The sequence below is a fragment of the Lagenorhynchus albirostris genome, chromosome 11 (genome assembly GCF_949774975.1).
Source record: "Lagenorhynchus albirostris chromosome 11, mLagAlb1.1, whole genome shotgun sequence".
Lineage (NCBI taxonomy): Eukaryota > Metazoa > Chordata > Mammalia > Artiodactyla > Delphinidae > Lagenorhynchus > Lagenorhynchus albirostris.
The window spans coordinates 6,534,149-6,559,435 of NC_083105.1; the positions used below are offsets into that span (position 1 = coordinate 6,534,149).

Below are 25,287 nucleotides of genomic sequence, written 5' to 3' on the forward strand. Positions count from 1 at the left end.
GAGCACTTTTACAAAATGCAAATAGGTCCTTGGAAAACACTCAACAACCTCTGGCTGTGCCAGCTATGTCCTAAGAGCCTCACAGGTGTGATCTCAAGAATCCTTGCAGTTTCTCTAAGTGTTAGACTCTGTGATTATGCCCATTTTACAGCTGAGAAAACTGAGACCTGGAGTGGCAAAGCAGATTGCCAGCATCACAGGGCTACTCACTGCTCAGCTGCACACTCCAGCCAAGCAGAACCCTCCTCTCTCCTTGGACAGCAGGATTGCTTGCCTCTGGGCCTTTGCCCTCATCCTTTCCATCCACTTTGGCTCAGTTAAATATCACTGCCTTCAATATCGTTGCCCTCCAGGGATCACTGCGGTCACTCATCGGGGAGGCCTCTTCTAGACTCTACGTCCTTGCTGAGTCTTCCCAGGAGCACAAACAGGACCCAGGTCCGTCCCTCCCTCGATCCACCCCATCCCTTGCCCTGCACATTCTCTAAACATTGGAAGTACTTGTCGATCAAGTGAATATCTGTAACAGATTTTGACTTTTTTTTTCTTGGAAGACACACGTATATCACTGTACAAGAACTGTATCTGGACGTTTCAAATTTTTTGGAGAATGTTTTGTTCTCTGTGAAAGTATGTTTTAACATCGGCTGTCTGTTTATCCTGGCTGTTTAGTGGGAAATGGCTAATAAAGGACCAGTCAACCTTTGCCCCAGACTCAGGTAATGAGCACATTTTGCAAGAAGAAGGGAGCAAAATGACATTGACAAAGTGTGACCATGTTAACCGCTCAGATACTAAGCACTCACGCCTGCATCCAGAGCTGCTTCCCGTGCTTCTACCTGATTTGCCCCATTTACTCCTTGCCACAGTCCTGTGAGGTGAGCTCTGTCATCACCCCCGTGTTACAGATTGGGACACAGAGATGCAGAGAGCTGCAGCGACTTGCCCAAGGCCCCTCAGTGGGGGAGGAGCAGAGGCAGGATTGGGCTCCCGGCCTGTTTGGATCTGATGGGAGGAGGCTGGGTGCAACATTGTGAAATGTTTGTGGGGGTCAAAGTTGGGATGCTCACAGCTTGGAAAGGGGAGGTCTCTTTGGAAAAATAGCCTGATAAGCCGCTGGAACAGAGATGAGACTCAAAGAGCTGAGCAAGTGTCAGAGTTCTGGTGAAAGAAATGAGAGGAATTTTGTTTTTGTCTTCAGAAGGAAGGGGAGAGAAAAGAAGGGAGCCAGTGTGCAGAGCCCAGAGCGCTGCCTGGGTCACATAGCCAGGTAGTGACCTCAGAGCCAAGAGGCCAAAAGGGCTCAGGAGGTGTCTCGTGTTGCTAGGCAGTGCCAGGCTGGATGCCTCCCTGTGGGGTTCAGTCTGCAGGAACCCCTGCTAGCCTCACCAGTGGTCGGTGTGAAGGGGGATTATGTGAGTGTGTGCAAATGGAGACGGGGATGATGGCAAGGACCAGCGAACATGTGGGAAAGAGCAGGAGGCTGGAGGCAGAGGTGATGCACTTGTTCAGAAACCATGGGGAGACTCTGGATCTTCAGAGGGCCTGGAAAAGCAGTGCACCTGGAATTTCCCCAGATCTCAGAGGGCTGGGAGACCCCAGCTGATGACTGAGTTCTGCACACATGGTCCAGAGGTGTTTTGGGTGGCAGAGTGGTCCCTGTGGGCTGAGTTCTGGAGAATGGCAGGGAGTTCTTGGCAGTAGCTGGTCCTGGCACAGCATGGTAGTGCTTTTTTAAAATATATATGTCAATTGTATCTCTTTTATTATTATTTTTATCGGAGTATAGTTGATTTACAATGTTGTGTTAATTTCTGCTGTACAACAAAGTGATTCAGTTTTACACATATATACATTCTTTTCCATATTCTTTTCTGTTATGATTTATCACAGGATATTGAATATAGTTCCCTGTGCTATACAGTAGGGCCTTGTTGTTTATCCATCCTATATATAATAGTTTGTATCTGCTAACACCAAACTCCCAATCCATCCCTCCCCCACCTCCCCTCCCCCACCTCTCTTTAGACTGTATGGATCCTTTTTTTGTCTTGATTTTATTATTTTTTTAACATCTTTATTGGAGTCTAATTGCTTTACAATGGTGTGTTAGTTTCTGCTGTATAACAAAGTGAATCAGCTATACATATACATATATCCCCATATCTCCTCCCTCTTGCGTCTCCCTCCCACCCTCCCTACCCCACCCCTCTAGGTCACAAAGCAGGTGGTCCCTTTCTTTTTCCTCTTTCTTAATTATTATTATCACAAGCACATTGCAACAGAACAAATACTTAAAAAGGGAAAAACCACTCTGTTTCTGGTCCTTGTGCAAATGTAGTAGCGGTTTTAGAGTCCCCACCATTTCGTATCTGGCTTTTCCTTTTAACATTTTAGTTTAAGCGTTTTTCCATATTGCTGCACCATCGTCGTGATTATTTTCAAGGTGGTGATGTGGATCCACTTCAGGCCTGGGATCTGGCTGACCCGGTTTCTAATCCTGGCTTTGACATTTATTTATTTACTCCGGCCCCCCCCGACAAGTTACCTGGCATCGGTTCCCCAAACCCTCGCGTGGGCTCTGTGAACACGCGCGAGCGCACACACACACACACACACCCACACCCACACCCACACCCACACCCACACCCACACCCACACACACACACACACACACACCCCGCTCTCCGTCTTGCTTAAACTAAGCCGGCTCAAGTGAATCTGAGGAAGCCCTGATGACATTGGCTTCTGTGAGTGCCTTAGGGGAGAAAACTTTCAGAAAGACTACCTTCCCTGAATTCCCAGTTAAGTGCGGTACGACCCTCCCGCGGCCCCCACCTCTGGGCGCCCGCAAAGCCGAAACACTGACTCCAGGCAGTAAGTCTTGCGGACCTCAGCCTCTGAGCGACTCGGGGAAAGTGACCCCAGCCGCCCTCTCCTCAGTTAAGCAGGCTCTCCCCCTTTGATTGACAAAGGTAGTCGCCAATGACGCCCACGGGAGGTCCCTTTGGCGCGCTAGGGGGCGTGCTGCCTCATCGCTCCTCTGGCCCAATCAGGGACGCTGAAGGGGCTGTGGGGCGGGGCAGGCTCCCAGCAGCCAATGGCGCGAGCACAGCGGGCGCGGCGGGGGCGGGGCGCTCGGGGCTGGCGGCAGAAGCGGCCGCGGCGGGGCAGGGCAGGGCTGGACAGTGCGGCCAGAGCGAGGGCGGGAGCCGGGCCGGGGCCGGAGCCGGGGCTGAAGACGCGGTCGCGGCCAGAGAAGGGTGCGCGGCGTGTCGGGAGGCGAACAGCGGCCAAGGTGAGGGGCACGCCGCGACGGTTGGGGCGCCGCGGACGGACGCGGGGCGCTGGTCGGCGGCCGGGCCCGCGCCCTGTCAGGCCGCCACGCTGGGGCCGCGCTCCGCGCCCGAGGGCAGCCTCTGGGGCCGCGCCGCCGGCTGGCGAACTTCCTGTCGCTGTTGGAGGGGGTGTGTTCTGGGGCCACCGCGGGCTCCGAGGGGCGTCCGGGGGCCGAGGGGGTTGCCAGAGAGGACGTCGAGGGGCCTCCGGAGGGCGGGTGGGCTGGGCTTGAGGAAAGCTGGGGGCCGAGGGGTGCGGGGTTGGTGCGGGGGCGCCACAGAGGAGAGGACGAGTTCTCGGGTTGAGGGCTTGCTGGAGAGAGAAGTTGGGGAGCGGGGCCCGCGGAGGCAAGAGCGCTGCCGCAGAAGGGGGGACGGACGACTTTAGGAGAGACTTGGGGAGGGGATGCGGGGAAGCCGAGGGGTGCAGGGGTTCCCTGGGGGAAGCGCGGGCGTCTCGGGGAGCCGCGCCGGAGGAGAGGGGGCCCGGTTGGCGCCGGTTACAGGGCAGGGCTGGGCCCGAGGGTGGCCTGGAGGGGAGGGGGCGGCCAGAGCAGGCGGGACACATATGCGGACGCGCTTATTTGGGGCGCTTTGATGACCGTCCTCCATTTCCTTCCTTCCCACCCTCCCTGTCCCTCTTATGGCTCTGTGGGGCGGGGGGATGGCAAGCCGTTCTTTGTGAGCGGGTCCTAGGACTGGGGGAACGGGCAGGAGAGGCTGGGGGTGTTTGCCCGGTTGCCCCTCGTAGTTTTCCCAGACTGTCATTTTTAGAAACGTGAGTTTCCAGCCTGCTGGGGCATCCGGAGAGGCCTAGGATTGGAGAGGTAGTGATTTCTGCTGCTGCTCAGTTTCAGTGGCTTGTTGGGTTTCAGCTCCACCTGGGAAGGCTGGTTTTCTTTTCAGAGGAGTTGGTCAGGGGAGCGAGTTGTGCTGTCGCCGGGAGTCCCACACAGCTGCAGCCTTTGAGGATGCTGCTCTCGGGTTGGGTGCCTGAGGGAAGGCGGCCTTCAGGTGGGGTCTGTGCACCATTCCTGGGTCTTGTCTTCTCTCCTTTACCCCAACTGTCCTGTGTTCCTGTGGTTAAGGAGGGTTGGCTGCTCAGAGACTCCACGGCTACTCATTACACTGTTTACCAAACACACCCTGGCTGTCCTGATGAAAATCAGGAGACCAGCTCAGAGAATTTAAACCTGGGCTATGGGCGGTGAGCTCACACCAATTCCTTCCCTTCTCTGCAGTTCCTTCCTCTTCAGTTATCCCAATATGCTGAAGTTCTGTTTTAACCCAGGGCAAGGGAGCCAACCAGGTGGGCTCAGTTGAATGCCAGCCCTCCCCTTCTTGCACGAAAGTTCTTATTACACTTAATTCACAAGCCTGCCTGCAGCCTCCCCATAGAGGCATTGAATGGGAGCCAGTGCAACTGGGGTTTCTCTTGATTCACGTGGGAAACAATAATCTGTGTGCACTTAAACTTAATTCTAGAGTTTCACAGTCTCCTTGGTGAGGTTATGTTAGTTGAGATATGAGACCACTACATCAAAAACTTTCCTGTGGTGTGTTTTTCTTTTGACAATTGTCTTGCAGCTTTAAAGAAACTGGCCATTAGGCTGATGATATTTATTACTTGGGAAAGTAACATAACACAGAGGAATAGATGAGTGATTAGGTCTGCACTCTTAATTCACTTTTTTGGGGAAGAATAAAAATTCATTTGAATGGAAATATCATTCTTAGCTCATGCTGTTGGGGAACTGAAACTTTATTACTTTTAGTCTCAAATGTATAAGATATAGGTCATAATATTTAAATGATCTAACAGCAGGCATATATAGAAAGCTGTATCTGTTTTTTTAAAATAAATACTCCATGTCCTTTTTTATAAAGCGTGTTGATTTTTAAAAATTCATTCATTCATTCATTCATTCGTGTCGGATCTTAGTTGGGCGCATGGGCTCAGTTGCCCCGCAGCATGTGGGATCTTAGTTCCCCAACCAGGGATCGAACCCAGGTCCCCTGCATTGGAAGGTGGAGTCTTAACCACTGGACCACCAGGGAAGTCCCAATATCTAGGTTTTGAACATGGCTTGTTGCTGGGAGATAAAGTTGTCTTTCCCAGTCTTGGATGCCCAGTCCAGATCTCTGATGGCCAGGCAATTTCTGGGGTGGGAGATGAGGGGCATTTGTCCTTACATTTTTTCATTTCTTATTATTCACTTGAATAATTATTATTCACTTAAATAATAATAATTATTCACTTAAATAATAATCTGTGCAGACCAAGTTAAGGGCCTGGTGCTCAGGTTTCCTTCTTCTGACCAGGTCACAGTTGATTCCAGGATGTTATGGAATATCAAAAAGGTGGCATAGATTCCTTAATAATAGTAATGGCACCTTGTGTTTAGAGATCATGATAGCTTTTACCAAGTGCTCTCTGGCTACGCTTACCTGGACCTCCCATCTGACTCGGGCCTGCCTTATCTGCCATCAGATTGTACTGGTGACTTTGTGGAGGCCACCCTGTAGATTATTTGGGTAATGACCACACTCACATGAGCGATAGTGCTGGCTCAGTTTTTTTCCAATTAAGATTGTTTGGAAGTGCAGCGGCATACCTGAAGGCAGCGCAGCAGTGCGTTAGTTACGAAGTCAGTCAGTGTGCATTCCACAGGTAGAGACCTTACTTTATGGCCCTGGCATTGATCCTTCGCATACCTGAAAGCATGTCAGTGCCTGAAACCTGGTTCCTGATGGGCCCAGTAGTGGTCCCTGGGATGGCTGTGTAGGAGTGCCTTGAGACTGGTGGTATTCAGACGATTATGCTATGCTGACTGAAGGCAGTGTTAAAAGAAGAATTCTCAGAGTATTCTGCACAATGCAACATTCTTGGCGTATGTGTGGTTCCAATGGTAGCTATTCGAGGGGCAGTGGCCATCTAAGAGCACAAGCTTTGGTATTTTAATTAAAAACACAAAATGACAAAAACTCCTTACTTATGTTATATATTAGCTTGTAGTCATTCCCATGATTGTATGTTTATCTGTTTGCTTAATAAAACAGCATCATGTAGTCTAGTTTTCTTGTTTCCTAGAATAAAATCTTTATTTTCAATATTAAAACATCATCTGAGTGTTTCCTGACATTAGGCACTGAAAGAACAGCATATGAGAATATAGAATGAATAAAATGCTATCTCAACAATCAAAGGCCTCAGCGATCAAAGGCCTCAGAAGCATTAAGAAAAAAAAAAGGATGGAAATTTTGCTATAACTTTAGAAACCACGTGTGTGGTGGTTTTTGGTTTTTTTTTTAATTTATTTTTGGCCGCGTTGGGTCTTCGTTGCGCCCAGCTTTCTCTAGTTGAGGCGAGTGGGGGCTACACTTCGTTGTGGTGCGCGGGCTTCTCACTGCGGTGGCTTCTCTTTGTTGCGGAGCACAGGCTCTAAGGCGCAGGCTCGGTAGTTGTGGCACAGGGGCTTAGTTGCTCCGCGGCATGTGGGATCTTCCTGGACCAGGGCTCGAACCTGTGTCCCCTACATTGGCAGGTGGATTCTTAACCACTGCGCCACCAGAGAAGCCCCATTTTTAAAAAAATTATTTATTTAGCTATGTGAGCTTTATGTGACTTTTTTCCTCCCTGGAATGTGCGATAGTAGAGGGGGAGGAGCATAGATGGAGACTAGGAACCCTGGGCTCTGTCCAGCCTTTTCCTGACTAACCCTGAGGCCTAGGACAATCACATATCTTATGGTCTCAGTTTTCATGTTTGTAAAAGGAGAGCCTTGGAGGTTCTTAACCTTTTGAGAATCTGATAACAACTATGGACTTCTTCCCAGAAAGCACACTTGTGGACAGCATCAGAGGCCTGGACCCCAGATTAGGAATTCCTGGATCATCCCATCTCTAAGCTCCCTCTCACCTCTGATATTCTGTAATCCTATTTTCCTGGTCTTCTTTGAGCTAATAATAATGATGACTTGTATTTATGGAAGACACATTCCAAAGCATTTTCACCTCTCATTTTTTGTCCCCAGAATATTTCTGAACAGTGTGGGTGGTGATGGATATTCCTTCTTCTGATGGAGAAAGGGGTACCAGACCTGTCCACCACTTTAGTAGCGTTACACAGCCAGCGGCCTGTCCTGGGACCAGAGTCAGGGCTCCTGGTTGCCAGCTTGGGGTTTTTCCATTAGGTTTTGCTTCCTTGGTGGTTGGTTATGTTTGGCAGTGTAGATATCCCAGAATGTGTCACTTGCAGAGGAAATACTGGTGCATCTGCTGAAAGGACTGTTTTTTTTGTCTGAATTTGGATCACTAAACACCTTTCTGCCTGACTGTCAAAAGGTTACTTATTTTGTTTTTGTTATTTTTTTGTGCCATACTTTTCATAGGGAAACATTTGTGGGACTTGAGCGTTTTGAGCAGAGTTGTTTCATGTTTATTGATTAAAGAGTACATTGAGATGATTACTTTTCAGTTGAGTGGTACTTGAGAAACTTGTGAAATAAATGTTAAGTGAAAATTCCAAACATTTGACTTGTTCTGTCGAATATGTCCTCACAGATGAGACTTTTCCTGCAGCCTGAGAGGCCCCTCCCTGGGCCCAGAGCTGCTGGGTGGGTTTGAGAGTTGGGTGTGGATTGTGCCAATGACCATGACTATCCAACAGTGACTTCTTGTGGCCTTCTGGCCAGATTCTGAATATTTTAGGGACTGTTTTTTTTCAGTTTATTAACAGAATACAGTGTATCAGCTATATAAAGGGCTTGTGTAAGCAAAAAAATACTAAACTTTAAAGCCTCACAGATGTTAAATGGTTTATTACTGATGAAAAGAATCATCATAATAAAGATGTTCTGAATAATCAGACATGGAGGTAATAGGATGGTATACAGTAGGTACCACTCAAATGTGGTATATGTGTGTGTCCTCCAGTCTTCCTATTATGTTATGTCTGATACCTGTAAGGAGACTGGCCGACATCATTCACTCTCCAGGCATGGAAAAGGGTATTTGCTCATTTCACAGTGCATTTCTTTAGAGTACTGGAGAGGATGAGGCAGACATGCACAGCCTCACTGACATCGAACATAAAGTGTGATGTCATGTGTCAGCTTCCCTAGGTGAGTTGCTCGCCAGAGAGGCATTGGTGAGGAGATGAGGCTGTTAGAGGCCAAGACCCACGATGAAGTGTAGACTCCAGGCTGCTGCCACCGTGCAGGGATGGCATCCAGTTAACTACACAACCTGCCTTGAGGTCTGCTAGTATTCACGGGCCCTTCTCTGACCAGGAAACTTGCATCTGTTGGCTCTTTTTTTCCAGAGGCCTGTCTGTGATTTATATATTGATAGAGCGGCAGAGTTGTCAGTAATGAGCTGGGGAACTCCATTAGGCTGCTATGTCGAAGTGCCTGCTTTTTATTTAAAGTTCACTCCTGGGCTGAGTGTTTGGAAGGAGTGTACGCCGATGATGGGAGCTGGGCAAGGTGGGTCGAAGGGAGCCTTCCTGGCCACTGTGTGTGCAGTGCCCCTGACACTTGTCTCTCCTCACAGTTCTGGGATCCCGAGATTCAGGTGACTGTCAGGAGGTGAGCTTAGAAGCGATCCCATCTTTGTGACAGTAGCAGATGGGAGTGTGTACAAAGTAGGGGCAGACAGAGGAGGGTGGATCTGACCGCCCTCAGGACACTGCACAGAAGCTGGCCTTCAGGGAGGTGACTTCGGAGTGGTTTTGCCACTCTCCAGGCGCTCTCCAGGTGGCAGTGACTGGAAGGAGAGGCCCAGGCAGAGGCACGGCATTGTAAAGAACTTGACGGTGTGAAGGGGCTGCTGAGGGTGGAGGAGGGGAAGGCTGGGTGGGCAGACTTCAGGTTGTGTGACCTGCCTTGCAGGCCAAGCTCGGGTTTGGACCTCCTCCTGGAAGATGGAGTTCAATAGGGAGCTGTTTTGGGGTAGTAGACACAGCAGGTTGAAGCTCTGCACAGAAGAGAGAGCGTCAGGTGAGAAGTCAGAAATGCAGATGGGGGAGGGGTGATTCAAGTGGCTTATTTTAACAAAAGTCACTTATGTCCCTGGAGGCTCAAGGATTAGTGTGGAAGTTCTTAGGAAGCAGTGCTAAACTCTGATGAGAGGGGCTTCCACAGTAGGACTGGCGTCAGTCTTAACTCAGTTCCTTTGCCTGAATTTATGTTTTTAGTTGGTAATACAGCAGCTGCCTGGGTTCTGCCTCTCTTTTCATATGGCTTATGCTCACAAATCCATGCAGTTAGTGTGTAACTTCCACCGCCAGTTCCTGCAGAAAAAAGGTAGTATTTGCAGTAAGGTATAGGAAGTAACATGGTTTCAGAGCCACACAGCCCTGGGTTGGAGTGCCAGCGCTACTACTAGGTAACCGTGGTCTTCCTTGGCCAAATATTTCAACATCTCCAAAACCAGGATATTGACAGCCCCCTCCTCATACACTGGGGAGGGCAGTGTGAGGGAGCGGACCATAGACCCCGAGAGCTCAGCACCTGTGCCTGATTCATGGTGCCAGCGCAGTAACTTCGGTATCGCTCAAAGTGCAGGGTCCACTTGAGTGAATTTGCTAATTAAGAGAAATATACGTTTAAAGGGCTCAAACTGATGTTGTATTATCCAATTCTATTGAAAATCCTTCTAAGATGTGTTATTCTTTTCTCAGCCTAAGTGTATTCAGTATACTCGGACCTCTCCTTGGTGACTCAGGGTCACAGGGATGCTGTTGAGGTTGTCGACATGGATGAGGCTTCTGACCCTGCATGGAAAACACTCCCATCCCGCCCCTCACAGGGCCTGTCTTGTCTCTTCTTTCCACCTCCAGGCTTCTCTCTGATTCTGTCCCCTTTGTTGGGGTGAAGGCTTGAGGGCGATCTTTTCCTTCCTGGATTTTGAGGGCAGCCCTGCCACACAGAGGCCTTGCTCCCATCTGGGTTGGTGATTTTGTGCTTGAGTTGAATGTTACCTAGGTTATAGAAAGCCTGACCCTTGGTGTTGTGACTAGCCTTAGTGACTCAGAATTGGAAGGGACCACGTGTGATGGTGACAGTAGCTCATACTTAAGTAATGAAAAATTTAAAGGCTTGAAAAAGCAAATTGTAAAGCAATAGGTATACTCATCACAAGTGTAAAATATTAAAACAATATACAGCAACTATAGTTAAGGTTGTAGAAGTACGGAAAGTTTCTCCTTGATTTCCAAACTGTTCCATTGGCCTTTTACTTTTAGAATTAATATTTAAGTAATAACTTGACTCTGTAATTTAAAAAATATATACATGAATGGCTTGATTGTGTAGGCATTTTCAGTTTACCAGGAATTTTCCCATAGTCCTGATTTTGTTTTCAGAACAGCCTTGTTGGTTTGCTCCCCTCTTCATTTTTCAGAGGAGGATAAGAGGGAGGACTGGAGGGTCATTGGTTTTGACTGAGGCTGGCCAGCCAGGACCCCAGGTGGGCCTTAGCCCAAGTCTGTAGCTCTTAGAAATCCTAGTTATGGGGATCTCTGCTGGGGCCTGCAGGGTGGTCTTTCACATATAGAATAAGCTGTGGCTAGTGCTTTGAAGTTTCCTATTGAATAAATGAAATTTTATTATTGTAAAGTGATACCCAAACCATAGTTTGTGAACATTTTCATATTTTTAAGTACCATTGTATCCAGTTATGTTGTCGCCAACTGAGCACGCCACGTCTGTGAGTTGTGGTCTTCAGAAGAACCACAGAGCAGGCTCTGCACCCCATGTGGACCTCCAGGCCTGCTGTTGGTGGGTTTTGTAGCTGACTGATTGCTGGAGGATGGAGCGGGCCTACCTGGGTGCTGTTTAGCTTGGACATGACAATGTTTTAATTAAGGAAGCAGTTGTGCCCTCTGCACCAGTGAAGGTAGCCATCAGCTGAGGAGCGAGGGCAGCCAGTGAGGGGGGTAGATCGGGGGCAGGGCATCACCGTCTGGGACAGGCCTCTGGGGCTTTCTGAGGGACCGTACAAGAAGCTTTATGCTCCTGCTCATTTAATTCTTGCAACAAGATAAAGTTCACTTTACACATGAGTAAACCAAAGCTCTGAGAGATGAAGTGACCTTCACAGCGTCACCGGCAGAGCTGACCCTCAGCCTGGCTCTGAAGCCACACTTACCTGCTGTCTTGAATAAGTGTATTCTGAGTCACTTGCCCTCAAATATGAAAAAAATCTTTAAGTTAATCTTCCTTCCCCACTTCTCAGAAACATAGAAAAGAGGCAAGTTATGTGGTCTTTTGTTTAAGACAGGATCTATGCCTACAACTAACTTGATTAAGATAATCCAAAAGTTTGCAATAATTTATGCAGTGGGGAGATAAGGGCAGAAAGGGAGAGGCTTCTAAACAGTCCAGAGCTCCTGGCTTCGGTGGGAATGCTCTTGCCTCGCCTTGGTGTCATATGAGATTGAAAAAGCACTTACTTAGGGGAGGGACTTTCTTGGTGGCGCAGTGGTTAAGAATCCGCCTGCCAATGCAGGGGACACGGGTTTGAGCCCTTCCGGGGTCCAGGAAGATCCCACATGCCACAGAGCAACTAAGCCCGTGCGCCACAACTACTGAGCCTGTGCTCTAGAGCCCGCAAGCCACAACTACTGAAGCCCGCGCACCTAGAGCCCGTGCTCCACAAGAGAAGCCACCGCAGTGAAGAGTAGCCCCCCGCTCTCCGCAACTAGAGAAAGCCTGCGCACAGCAACGAAGACCCAACGCCGCCATAAATAAATAAATAAACAAATACATAAAAAATAAATTTTAAAAATTAAAAGAAAAAGCACTTATTTAGGGGAGAAGAAATTACATTTCTTTAAAGCATTCATTTGCACTACACTTTGTAAAAGAGCTTCACATTTTGTTGATATTGTGATATCAAATGAACATCATTTGTACAGGTAAATTAGAGCAATTTTTTCTTTTGTAGTACGCGGGCCTCTCACTGCTGTGGCCTCCCCTGCCGTGGAGCACAGGCTCCAGACGCGCAGGCCCAGCGGCCATGGCTCACGGGCCCACTGCGCCGCGGCATGCGGGATCCTCCCGGACCGGGCCACGAACCCGTGTCCCCTGCATCGGCAGGCAGACTCTCAACCACTGCGCCACCAGGGAAGCCCAGATCTTTGTTTTTATGCTTGTAAATATTTGTCACTTTCGTGTCAAAAGGCTTTTTTTTTGTTTTGTGTTTTTGCTTTCTAGTCTTTTAAAAATTGAAGGTACAACATAGAAAATAGATTTTTTTAAATAAAGAACTTTGTATTTTACTTTGCATATGCATAGGGGTTTTTATGTATCTTAGAAGCAGTAGCTGCCACCTACTGACTACTTTGTTCCATGCTTCAGAAGAAGCAAGAGGCATTGCCTCTGTCTTCACAGCAACACTCAAGACTCTGAGGTTACCAGTTTGAACATGAGGGCCCTGCAGGTAGTGAGATCATGTGCTTAGTCCAAGGTCATTAGTGTTGTAAACAGGGGAGACAATTTGAAGCCTATACTGGCTACATGTGGTTGTCCCCTTCTCGTCAATCTACACTGTCACAATTGTATTCATCAGATTCCCTTAAATATTTTATCAAATATCATGTTTTTATCATTGTCCTTAAAAAGATTTTTAATGGTTATGTAATCCTGTTAATGTTTCTTTACGTACTTTTTTTTTTTTTTTGCGGTATGCGGGCCTCTCACTGTTGTGGCCTCTCCCGTTGCGGAGCACAGGCTCCGGACACGCAGGCTTAGCGGCCACGGCTCACGGGCCCAGCCGCTTCGCGGCATGTGGGATCTTCCTGGACCGGGGCACAAACCCGTGTACCCTGCATCGGAAGGCGGACTCTCAACCACTGCGCCACCAGGGAAGCCCTAATTCTGTTAATGTAATGAGGTTAAAACATTCCCCTAATGATGGACATTTTAGGTTATTTCCACTTTTTTTTTTTTTTTTGCTATTCTAGATGAATTTGCAGTTTACAATTTCATTTTTCTTTTCTCATTTGTGTAATTAGTTCCTGGGTACAAATTCCCAGAAATAGAAATCTTGGATTAAAGGGTATGAACATCTTAGAGTGTTTTGAAAGCCTACTCCGTTGCTTCTGGGTTTATCTTTCTGATATTTATGGATGAAAAAAATTGAGGGAGTTTTTTTTTTCTCTTTAAAATGCTTTGGCCTTTAGAACTTCCAAGTATCTGTGAGATAAACTTTTGTGAGGTTTTCTTAAATGAGTCACATTTCCTCCTAAGTTTCTGGATATCATTTTACTTGAATTAGATGTTTTTACTTTCATAAACAAGAAACAGTCTTTGAAAAAGTCCTTACTACTTTCTTTATTGATCACCTGAGCCAATGTTCTGCATTCCCTAGGTTGTAAATGTTTGTGGTTGCATTCCTTCATCAATTCAGCTGTCATGATACTCTGAACCACAGTCTCTCTGAACTTGTTCTTCTTTTCTTTTCCTCACTTGAAATACGCATAGTGGGAAAGACCATGCAAGGTTGTTTCTGCTGGTATAGTCACACATCAGGACAGCCTGGGGGATCTCGAGATCCTTTGGATTTTGCCTTTGTAGCTTCTAGATGCTGCTCTCACGGACATTCCTACCATTGCTAGAGGCAAACATCTCAGAGAAGTACTGGGAGGTTTGTTTGTTTGGCCGCAGTGCGCAGCATGTGGAACTTCCCCGACCAGGGATCGAACACGTGCCCTCAGTACTGGAAGCACGGATTCTTAACCACTGGACCACCAGGGAAGTCCGAGAAGTATTGGGAGGTTTATAGTGTTGGTGCTTACACTTTTTTTTTCCTTTTCTTTTCTTTTTTGTCTTGTTTGTTTTTCTGTTCTGAAGTCACTGTGTCCTTTACCATGTCCCTTCACCATGGGCTGGCTTACTTTTTCACCTTCCACTGTTCCTTAGGTATTCACCTGAAGATTAAGTGGAGTCCTAGTTTCCTGGTGGTTCATTTTCAGGGTTTGCAAAGGAAAAGGTGCTTAGCAGGGACAAGGAGGGCCCCAGGTGGGGAGCAGTGGCCAGACCTCAACTCTCACCCTCGGGTTCTCTCTCTTGGATTCCTGCTGTGCCTCCATCACACTCCTCCACCTGCAGAAGGCTGCTTCCTCTTTAGTTCTCTGGCCTCATCCTGGGCAAAAACTCCTCTTTTCTTGGTTCCTCTTATCCTAGCTAAGAAAGTCTGACGTTCACAACACAACAAAACAGAAAACATCAGTATGTACTCAGGTAGAAATAAGAGGAACTAATCACAAACAACACAGAAGCATAACAAGAGTTCTGTTTCTCAGGCGCAAGTAGGTTTTTGATGCCAGCACTGTAGGGCTAATCTGACTGCATTGGCTCAGCTAGGTGCTGCCTAGCTTCCTGCTTCCCCTCCCCACCTGTTTATTTAGTCAATAAACCCAAATTTTAGAGTAATATTTTGCTCTGTGCTTGGTAATCTGTGTTTTTATCAGAAGTATGGAAATTGTACTTTGCCCTGGTTTCCACAGATGCCTAAACATGTCTGAGTTGGCTGTTGCCTGGGTAAGTGGCTGAGCTGTTGGTTGTGTGTGTGGTGAAGGCTCTGGTAGAGGCTGGGTGGAAGTCCCAAGACATCCTTATGGCTTCTCAGCCAAGCTGGATGGTAACTACCAAGCCCCAGAGGCACACGTTTTTGGCTTCCCCTTTGTCCTTTCCACGTTTCCTGTTTTATTTCCTGAGAAATCTCTGCCCAGTTGCCCCAGCTTGGCAGGGTGTGGCATGTAATGGAACGGGGCTACTTTATTTCAGGACATGGACCTTTGGACCATGAAGCATGATTCCTTAGCAGCCCTTAACCCCAGCTTTATTCTGGGTTGGACAGGTGCACGGTGTTCCATCAAGTTTCTTCTGCTTCTTAGAACTGGGGCCGGTGACTGGAGTCCAGAGGTAGGCCTTACCTGAGAGTCCCACAAAAAAAGGGCCTTGAAGTGGGGCCTGAGGTGGTAGTCCTGGCCATGCGGAAGTCACGGAAAAAAAATAATTTGATTGGATAATTGGAGTGCTGCAGTATGCTTCCTTTTATGAAAACCGAGTGAAGTGATTGGTATAGTACAAGACTTTTTATCTTTTGGATTTCTTTCTTTCCTTCTTGCTTTTGCAGGTGTGGGTCTGAAGTTGCTTGATTGGGGGTGGGCTGGGCTGGGCTGTCTCATTGTCTCCCTTTATTTTTAAAAATTTATTTATTTATTTTTGGCTGTGTTGGGTCTTCATTGCTGTGCGCGGGCTTTCTCTAGTTGCAGTGAGCGGGGCTGCTCTTCGTTGTGGTGTGCGGGCTTCTCACAGCGGTGGCTTCTCTTGTGGAGCATGAGCTCTAGGCACGCGTGCTCAGTAGTTGTGGCTTGTGGGCTCTAGAGCGCAGGCTCAGTAGTTGGGGCGCACGGTCTTAGTTGCTCCGCGGCATGTGGGATCTTCCTGGACCGGGGCACGAACCCGTGTCCCCTGCATCGGCAGGTGGACTCTCAACCACTGCGCCACCAGGGAAGCCCCTCATTGTCTCCCTTTAAAGTTCAGACAGGTCACCTTCCTTGAAGTTTTTTTTTTTGCTCCAGAATTGCTATTTTGGACTTGTGCTTTTTGTCTATAACTTCCAGTAGGAACTTCCAGGTTCATGAAATTTAGAAATAGTTGAAAATAACATGCTCTCTTAACTAACAAGTAAAGAGGCAGGGAAAAAAAAACCCCAAACCTTTAAATCCCTGCCTTACAGAAACTTAATGTTAGTAGTGTGATTGGAAGAGGTGGAGGCCCACTCTTGAGAAGCGAACTCTGTCAGCAACCTACGCCCCACTGCACCCCACCCCGAACTCCTGGTGGGGTGGGTAAGAAGAGGGAACTTTCCCTCCCTGGGGTAGGGGTAGAAGATTTTCAGTATCTACAGGGGCTGCAAAGGCTCCTGCTGTTGATGGGGGGCTGGCTTTTGGTCCCAGGTTGCTCTCCCCTGTAGGAGGGCCTTCTTGGAGCAGTGGGACAAGCCCTGCTGAGTTCTGGTTATGGGCCAGCCTGGTGTTCTGTGCTGCAGGTGTTACGTGGCAAGTTTATCACATCACGAGCTCTGCAGGCAGATTGCCTGGGCTTGAATCCCAGTTCTGCAATTTATGGTGGGTCCCTGGGAAAGTTACTGATCTCTCTGTGCCTCAGTTACCTCACCTCTAAAATGGGGATAATGATAGGATTGGTGTGAGGACTGGATGAATGAGTATGTGTCCTGTACTTGGTTGGGGGAGTGCTGCACTTTAAGAGCCCCATTTAGTGTAGCCATTGTGTGCCTCTGAGCCTCCCAACTGTCCTGCCACGTGGCTCTTTGATTGTCACTTTACAGTTGAGAAAACAGGCTCACAGAAGCTTAATAACTCCTTAGACCCAGATCTGCCTCAAGGTTCTCTCTTCAGTGCATTGGTGGTTCCCCACAGGTACCCGGGTTCTCCAGGACGCTAGGGGATGATTACAAAGGGATGGCTCACTCACAACTATACCCACCAGGCATACTTTGTAGGTGGATTTTTTTTTTTTTTTTACTGTCTCTGTACACAAGCAAAGACACACAGACACACAAAACATTTATATGTTACTGTATAAAAATGATGGCTGTGCTTACAATGAATAAAATACCAACTCATTTTAAAGCTTGAATTTATCGTAGCCATTTGTCATCTTGATTTCCTCAATCATTGAATGCGAAAAGTACTATCATCTAGGGATCTAAGGACCTTGTTAATATTAAAAAAGGGTCCTTTTGGGGGGAGAATTCAGTAGATGTTTATTGTTGCCCTTTTCTTGCCCTGTACATTTTTTTCAAAAAAAAATTTTTTTTAATAAATTTATTTATTTTTGGCTGCATTGGGTCTTCGTTGCTGCGCACAGGCTTTCTCTAGTTGCGGGGAGCCGGGGCTACTCTTCGTTGTGGTGCGCGGGCTCTAGGCGCGCGGGCTTCAGTAGCCGTGGCACACGGGCTCTAGAGCGCAAGCTCAGTAGTTGTTTGCCCTGTACTTTAGTATATGTCTTTCTGTATGTCTGGCATCTGCATGCCTCCTCAAGGATCAGGGCATATTGTGGAGATGGAGTCTCCATTGTGGCTGGGCCGAACTGTGAACTGGAAGCAAGGTTGGGAGCTCAGAATCCATACCAGGTTCAAACAGGAGGAATATCTGAAGTCTCCATGGGAGCAAAGAAGGTACTTACACCTGAGGTGTCTTGAATTCTGCTGGATCCCTCGATTCTCTGAGGCATTGATTCTGGTTCACCCTCACTAGTGTCTCCTAGGGTGCCTTCCTGGGGCAGACTGATACATATATATTTTTAATTTTTTTTTTTAATATTTTATTCTATTTTATTTTATTTTATTTTTGGCTGCATCAGGTCTTAGTTGCAGCATGTGGGATCTTTCATTGCAGCATATGTGATCTTTCGTTGCAGCACACAGGCTTCTCTCTAGTTGTGGCTTGCTTGCTCAGTAATTACTGTGTGCGGGCTTAGTTGCCTCACGTCATGTGGGATCTTAGTTCCTTGACCAGGGATTGAACCCGCGTCCTCTGCATTGGAAGGCAGACTCTTAACCACTGGACCACCAAGGAAGTCCCTATATTTTTTAATTCAACAAATTCCTGCTCCTCTTTAACATAAGGCTCTAGTTGCAAAGTACATTCCCAAATCCAAACCACAGACTTAAAGGCTGGGGCCTGCCCCTGGCTAAGCTGACAATTGCATGGTGGCAAGCCCCTGAGAGGCCTTCTCTTTTCTAGGAAAGCTCTCCTCTTTGTTAGATTTTGCTCTGCAATGTTACTTCCTTACTCACCTAACCTTGGTCATCGGTGTTCTGATATATGTGCTTGAAACTCAGCACTGTGCTTCTTGACCTTTATTTGGGTCTCAGATCTCCTTCAGAATTTCATGAAAACAGATTCCATCCGCTCCCCGCCCCCACCCGGCAAAATGGACACAAACATTTTTGCATTCACTTCTGACAGGTTCCTAAATCCCCATTCATTTATTGAACAAATATTTGAATTTCTGTCATGTGCCAGACACAGTTCTAGGCACTGGGGTTACAGCAGGAACACAGTAGACCAAGACCATACATTCTAGTCGGGGGAGACAGAATATGGTTAGACAACTCGTGTCCCTTATGGAGGGAAGGTCAGCTTCGGTGGGCTGGAGCATCCAGGCCTCATCCTGCCTGCTTGGGGCTAGGCTCTTTGCCAACCTCCCAGTTCACTTCCAACTTTCACCTTCCTGAACTGGCTTTTGACGTCACCATCATTATCACATAGATTTTTAACGATTTAATATTTATTGAGGCGTATTTTGTGCCAGGTGCGCTACTTTTCCATGCATGATTACACTTATTCTTATGACAACTTTGTTTTGCAGGTGGAAAGCTGGCCTTAGAGAGTTTAAGTGACAGGCCTCATAGCTAGGAAGTGTGGTGCTTTTGATCAGTCTGCAGCTTACGATTATGGAATTCAGCAAGCCAGGCCTGAGGACATCATCAGAAATGGCAACAAAAATTAAGTGTGACCATTTTGTCCTGGACATGTCCATTCTCTGACTGGTTCCTTTAGCGGTCAGAAATTTTTCACCTGTCACATCAAATTGCCTTGCTCAAGGCTGGAAACATGAGTGGAACATGCTTTCAGGCCTCTACATGGTAGACGTTACAGACACTTGAAGTTACCAAATATATATTTACTGTTAGCAAGATTGCATAATTCCATCCTCAGTCCCAAATAACTGCCTTATGAGTGACATTTGAAATGCACATTATTTAGTACTTGGCTAAGGAGATTTATATGCACACTGTTCTTTCCACACCAGACAGTTACTTTCTTGTTTTAATTTTTAAGGCACTACCCAATGAACAGAATAACTTCCTGAAAAGTTGCTTTAAAAAACTTTGTATTCTCTGCAGAGGGTGGAATGAAACAGTATTAGTGATCTTGACTCAGCCCCTGACATAACAGAGTCATTATTCTGACTGGAGGTTTGCAAGCTGCCATCCCCCTGGCATTAACAGCTGTTAGTTCTTTAAATATTTACGTTTAATAACTTTATATCTCTGCTTCCTTCTAAGGCTTGCTGCAACTTCACGTCAAACACAAAACTGCACCTTTGAAGTTATTTTGGAATGTGACTAAATGCCAGGGTGAAGTTTCTCTATAGCCATCTCACATCATGGAGGAACAGTTGGACTGTGGGTCTGGCTCAGTGCTCATTAAATGTTGCAGCGTCCAGCTGTCCTTCCTGGGCAGCTGGGTCTGGAGAAGCCCCAAGGATTGGAGGGGGAAGTTGTCCCTTTGTTATGTGACCAAGGTGCGATTGTTGGAAGTTGAGTCCTGAGAGAGTCCGGGAGGCATTCTAAATGGAGTTTCCAGTCTAAAAGGTGAGGCAGGGTTGGAGGAGTCTAGGTTTGAAGCCCAGCCTGTAGGATTTTTGAGCAGGGTGGGTTGGAGAAGGCATCTGTTGTGGCTTCTTTCCCTGGCCTCCCCTTCTAGACCATAATTCCCTGTCCCAGTAACCCCTTACCCAATTGCAAGACCTGTTTGGGCCTCTTCCCTGGCTGTGTCCCACTGTACCGGGTGGACCATGCCATCGTGTACATATGCTTCAGGTTGAGAGGTGGTCAAATGGTGGTTGTGTGCAGGGCGTGTGTGTGTAGATGGGGCTTGGGTGTGCAGGTTAGGGTGTTCCCACAAGTGCACTGGGGGTCCTTGTGGAGCAGGGCACTCACTGCTCTGGATTCATTGTGTATCTGGCTTCTGGAAATAACAAAGTCCATACTTATTTATTGAGTGTGCTTGTCCCATGCCATCTCTGCTGCTTATGGTACCCTGCGGAGCTTGGAGGTGTCCCTCCCTGTCTGATAGCTGGGGCTTGGGGAGGTGGGTTCAACATCAGGCCTCCCCTGCTCAGCTGTTCTTGGCATTAAATCAGGCACACCAGAGGAGGACCGCTTGCATTGTGCCATTTTACCCGAAGTCTCCTTCTAGGACTTGAGGTCTTTTGGATCTTGTTAGCATTCTGGCACAGTATCAGAAGGATTCTAGTTTATATATCATGGTCTTTTTTAGAGCTCATATTTTATTTCCATTTTATCCATGGACTTAAGCCTGGAAGATTCCCAGTGAACAGCTTTAACATTGTCATATATGACTTTTCTTTGCCGCAAAGCACAGATACTCTGGCTCAGGGGTAAACAGCTCTTCTAGAAACAAGTCAGTTCACTTCAGCAGCAGCAAAGCAGCGCTCCAGGAACCTTTCAGGGCACATTCTTCTTGTGACTTCTTGTCCTCCAGGAGGGGAGGGACACAGTGTCTCGGGTCACTGCCCTAGCTGCAGTGTCCCACAGTACACGTGACCATCCCAGTGGCGTTGGAGCTGGAGTGCCGTCCCTCCAGAAGTAGCTCCAGGATGGAGATGGAGACAAGCGTGGGGACTGCCTGAGGACTGTGGAGTCCTCAGCATGTCCCCGGCCCAGAGGGTCACAAGAGCTGGTCTGAAACCTTGTTCTCACAGTGTAGTTTTTATATGTTAAGATTAGCAACTGCCTTTTCTTGGGCAGGATTCTTTTAGTATAAGATGGTGACCTTTTATCTTTCAGTTTTTTGTTTCTTTTTTTTGGCTGTGTTATGTCTTCGTTGCTGAGCACGGGCTTTCTCTAGTTGTGTCGAGAGGGGGCTACTCTTCGTTGTGGTGCGCGGGCTTCTCATTGTGGTGGCTTCTCTTGCTGCGGAGCATGGACTTTAGGTGCGCGGGCTTCAGTAGTTGTAGCTCGTGGGCTCTAGAGCTCAGGCTCAGTAGTTGTGGCGCACGGGCTTAGTTGCTCTGCGGCATGTGGGATCTTCCCAGACCCGGGCTCGAACCCGTGTCCCCTGCATTGGCAGGCAGATTCTTAACCACTGTGCCACCAGGGAAGTCCTGTATCTTTTAGTTTTAAAATGTCTTTTCTTTTGGTGTTGTTGATATGAGCTGGTAGTTTTGTTTTGTTTTGTTTTTTTAATTTATTTATTAATTTTGGCTTTGTTGGGTCTTCATTTCTGTGCGAGGGATTTCTCTAGTTGTGGCAAGCAGGGGCCACTCTTCATTGCTGTGCGCGGGCCTCTCACTATCGCGGCCTCTCTTGTTGCGGAGCACAGGCTCCAGACGCGCAGGATCAGTAGTTGTGGCTCACGGGCCTAGTTGCTCCGCAGCATGTGGGATCCTCCCAGACCAGGGCTTGAACCCGTGTCCCCTGCACTAGTAGGCAGATTCTCAACCACTGCGCCACCAGGGAAGCCTGAGCTGGTAGTTTTTTAAAGAGTATCCTTACTTAACAAAATAAAAAGTTAGCAGCCTTATGTAATTCTCCAAAATTCTAAACAGTTTTATTGAGTATAACTGACAGTAAGTTGCACATATTTAAAGTATACAATTTGATAACGTTTGACATATGAACACACCTGTTAAGCCATCACCACACTCAAGATAATGAACATATCTATCACCCCCCCGCCCCAGTTTCCCTGAGCCACTTTATAGCTTCTCCCACCGGCCCCTCACTACACCCAGGCAACTGTTGGTCTGCCTTCTGTCACTGTAGATTAGTTTGCATTTTCTAGAATTTTATATAAATAGAATCATACAGTGTACACTTGTTTTTTTAGTCTGACTTCTTTCACTCAGCAAAATTATTTTGGGATTTATCCATGTTGTAGCATATATCAGTGTTTCATTCTTTTTAATCCAGTGTATGGATATGCCACAGTTTGTTATTCCATTCACCTATTGATGGACATTTGGGCTGTTTGTAGTTTAGGGTTATTACTAATAAAGCTGTTATGAACATTTGTGTACCAGTCTTTGTACAGACTATGTTTTCATAGCTCTTGGGTAGATACTAGAGTCATATGACTTGTTGATATGGTGGTTGTTGGTTTAACTTTTTAAGACACTGCCAAATTATTCTCTATTTCTAAAGTGCTGAACCATGTTACATTTCTCACGAGCAGTGAGTGAGAATTCCAGTTCCTCCATGTCTTTGCCAATACTTGGTATGGTCATCTTTTTAATTTTTGCCGTTTTAGTAGGTCTGTAGTGGTGTCTCATTGTGGTTTTAATTTGCATGTCCCTAATGACCAGTGATGTTGAGCATCTTTTCAAGTGCTTGTTTGCTGTCTGTATATCTTCCTTTGTGAACTATCTATTCAAATCGTTTGCCCATTTAAAAAATTGGGTTGTTTATTTTATTAATTAGCTTTGAGATTTCTTCATATATTCTGGATATAAGTCCTTATATATGATTTGCAAATATTTTCTCCCCGTCTGTAGCTTGTCTTCATTCTCTTGACGGTGTGTTTTGAAGAGCAGAAGTTTAAAAAATTTGATGAAGTCAGTTTGTTCTTCTATGGTTTGTGCATTTTTGGTTGGTGTCATAACTAAAATCTTTGCCTAACCAAGGTGACAAATGTTTCCTTGTAGAGATTTTATAGTTTTACATTTAGGTCTGTGATCCATTTTGAGTTATTTTTTGTGTATGGTGTAAGGTATGGATTGAAATTTAGTTTTTGCCTGTGGATGTCCCAATTGTTTCAGTACTGTTTGTTGAAAAGTCCTCCAGATTTGAAGCGGGGGGTAGTTTTTAGTTGGTGAAATCCAAAGGTCTGGGAATTGTGGTTCTAGGCACCCTGATTTCTCACCTTTCATGACAGTTTCACATTAGCCTGGCTTTCTCTTTATTTCATGCATGTCTTGAGCCCCTTGATGGAAGAGGTGCTACCACTGGGCAGCATGTGAGTAAGGGGCTGGGTGATGCCTGCTGGGATCCCAGGGGGTCTCTTCCTCTGCTCTGGACCTTCCAGATGCCTGGGCACAGAGCCTTTAAGGTCTTTCTGGTGGGTGGGTTCCGGGCAGTGTCTCATTTCCAGAGGTGACTGTGAAGGCCTGCCAGGTACAGAGAGGTGCAGGGACAATAAGCCTTCTGTGCCTGGATGGGTGGGGGTGTGCCCAGGCTGGGGACGTGGCTGCAGTTGAGGAAGGTGGGAGGGGCCGTTCTCTTCTGTGTGGGCTGGCAGTAGTGTGACCTGTCATCAGACTGAGAGAATGTGGCTCCACTCTGGGCTCCTGGTCCGCCTCAGCCCAGCTTTATGACTGTGTGTACAGGGAATGGGTGTTCATTTTTCTTTTCTCTTCAGTCACAAAGGGGTCTGAGAGGCCTCCACCTTTGTACCACTAGCCAGCAGCTTCACAGGGGGCAGTAAAACGTTTGTCCGCTTTTTACCCGTGTGCAGTTCTCTTGGCTCTTATACTGCTGGTATTACTAGTACTAGCACTACTGGTACCATCACCAGCATCTAACAGCAATGGAGCTTTTCCTCTGCTCTAAGCCCTTTACCTGTGTTACCCATTTAGTCCTCACAGCTACCCTATAGGGTGGCTACAGGCCATTTTACAGATGAGGAAACTGAGACACAGAGAAGGCCAGGTGTGAGAAGTCTTTGGGCCATGCTTTCCATCATTCAATGTTGGAGGAGGGATTTTTTTTTTTTTTTTGCAGTACGCGGGCCTCTCACTGTTGTGGCCTCTCCCGTTGCGGAGCAGAGGCTCCGGACGCACAGGCTCAGCGGCCATGGCTCACGGGCCCAGCTGCTCCGCAGCATGTGGGATCTTCCCGGACCGGGGCACGAACCCGTGTCCCCTGCATCGGCAGGTGGATTCTCAATCACTGCGCCACCAAGGAAGCCCAGGAGGGATTTTATTTAACATTTGTCATTAACTCTTAGGAAACAAAATGGAAATAGTGGTTTATGGGCCTCCCTCTTCTAAGTCTTCATTTCCTTATCAGCAGTGGGGAGCAGTTGAACTGTTTAACCAGATTAAAATTCTTCTTCTATTTTTTTTTTTTTAACATTTACTTGTTTATTTACTTGGCTGCATCGGGTCTTAGTTGCGGCATGTGGGATCTTTGTTGTGGCACCTGGGCTTCTCTCTAGTTGTGGTGCACGGGCTCCAGAGTGTGTGGGCTCAGTAGTTGCAGAATGCAGGCTCTCTGGTTGTGATGCGTGGGCTCTAGAGCATGCAGGCTTAGTTGCCCCGCGACATGTGGGATCTTAGTTCCCTGACCAGGGGTCGAACCCGCGTCCCCTGCATTGGAAGGCGGATTCTCAACCACTGGACCACTAGGGAAGTCCCCAGATTAAAATTCTTTAGTGGCTCCCTGTTGCCATCACAGTAAAATCCAAACTTGTGATCTGGCCATTGCTTACCCCTTCAACCTCATCTCTTGCCACACTGAACTTTGTTTTTCCCTTCTCACATGTGCTTTCCACAGACCCTGTTACATCTGCTGTAAATGCCCTTTCTAACCATCTTTCCCTGCTGAACTCCTACTCATCCTTCAAAATTCAGCTCTAGTTTCACCCCCTTCTCCTTGACCTAAGGTATCCTGCCCCTGGGGCTACAGAGTGCAAGGTCCACACCTGTCCCAGTGCTCCTCATGTATGGTATGATTGACTGACTACCTGCTGGTCTTCTTCCACTGGGCTAGGTGAGGGGGAGGGAAGGGACTGCCTTTTATCTTGGAATTCACAGTTCTTACCTTTGTACTGGCATGTAATAGAAGGCAGACATTTGTGGGATGAACAAATGTGACGTGAATAATATGAGGACCCTTAGTTCTCAGACCTGTTGGTTTGTAATATCATCTATGACTGCAGGCGCCCAGGGCAGCCTTCATGGGGAAAGTGATGTTGATGCATTTAAAAAGGATTATTATTGGGACTTCCCTGGTGGCGCAGTGGTTAAGAATCCACTTGCCAATGCAGGGGACATGGGTTTGATCGATCCCTGGTTCAGGAAGATCCCACATGCCGCTGAGCAACTAAGCCCTTGCTCCACAACTACTGAGCCCATGTGCCGCAACTACTGAAGCCCGCGCG

General features: G+C 47.3%; 1 protein-coding gene across 1 annotated transcript in view; it reads left to right on the forward strand.

Moving 5' to 3' along the window:
* The first annotated feature begins 3,163 nt into the window (after positions 1-3,163).
* The window catches only part of PACSIN2 (protein kinase C and casein kinase substrate in neurons 2), a 139,727-nt gene continuing 117,603 nt past the window's right edge, over positions 3,164-25,287 (forward strand). Inside the window, exon 1 of the mRNA XM_060164914.1 lies at positions 3,164-3,298. The gene's annotated coding sequence lies outside the window, so the exon portion shown is untranslated. The remainder of the gene's footprint in view (positions 3,299-25,287) is intronic.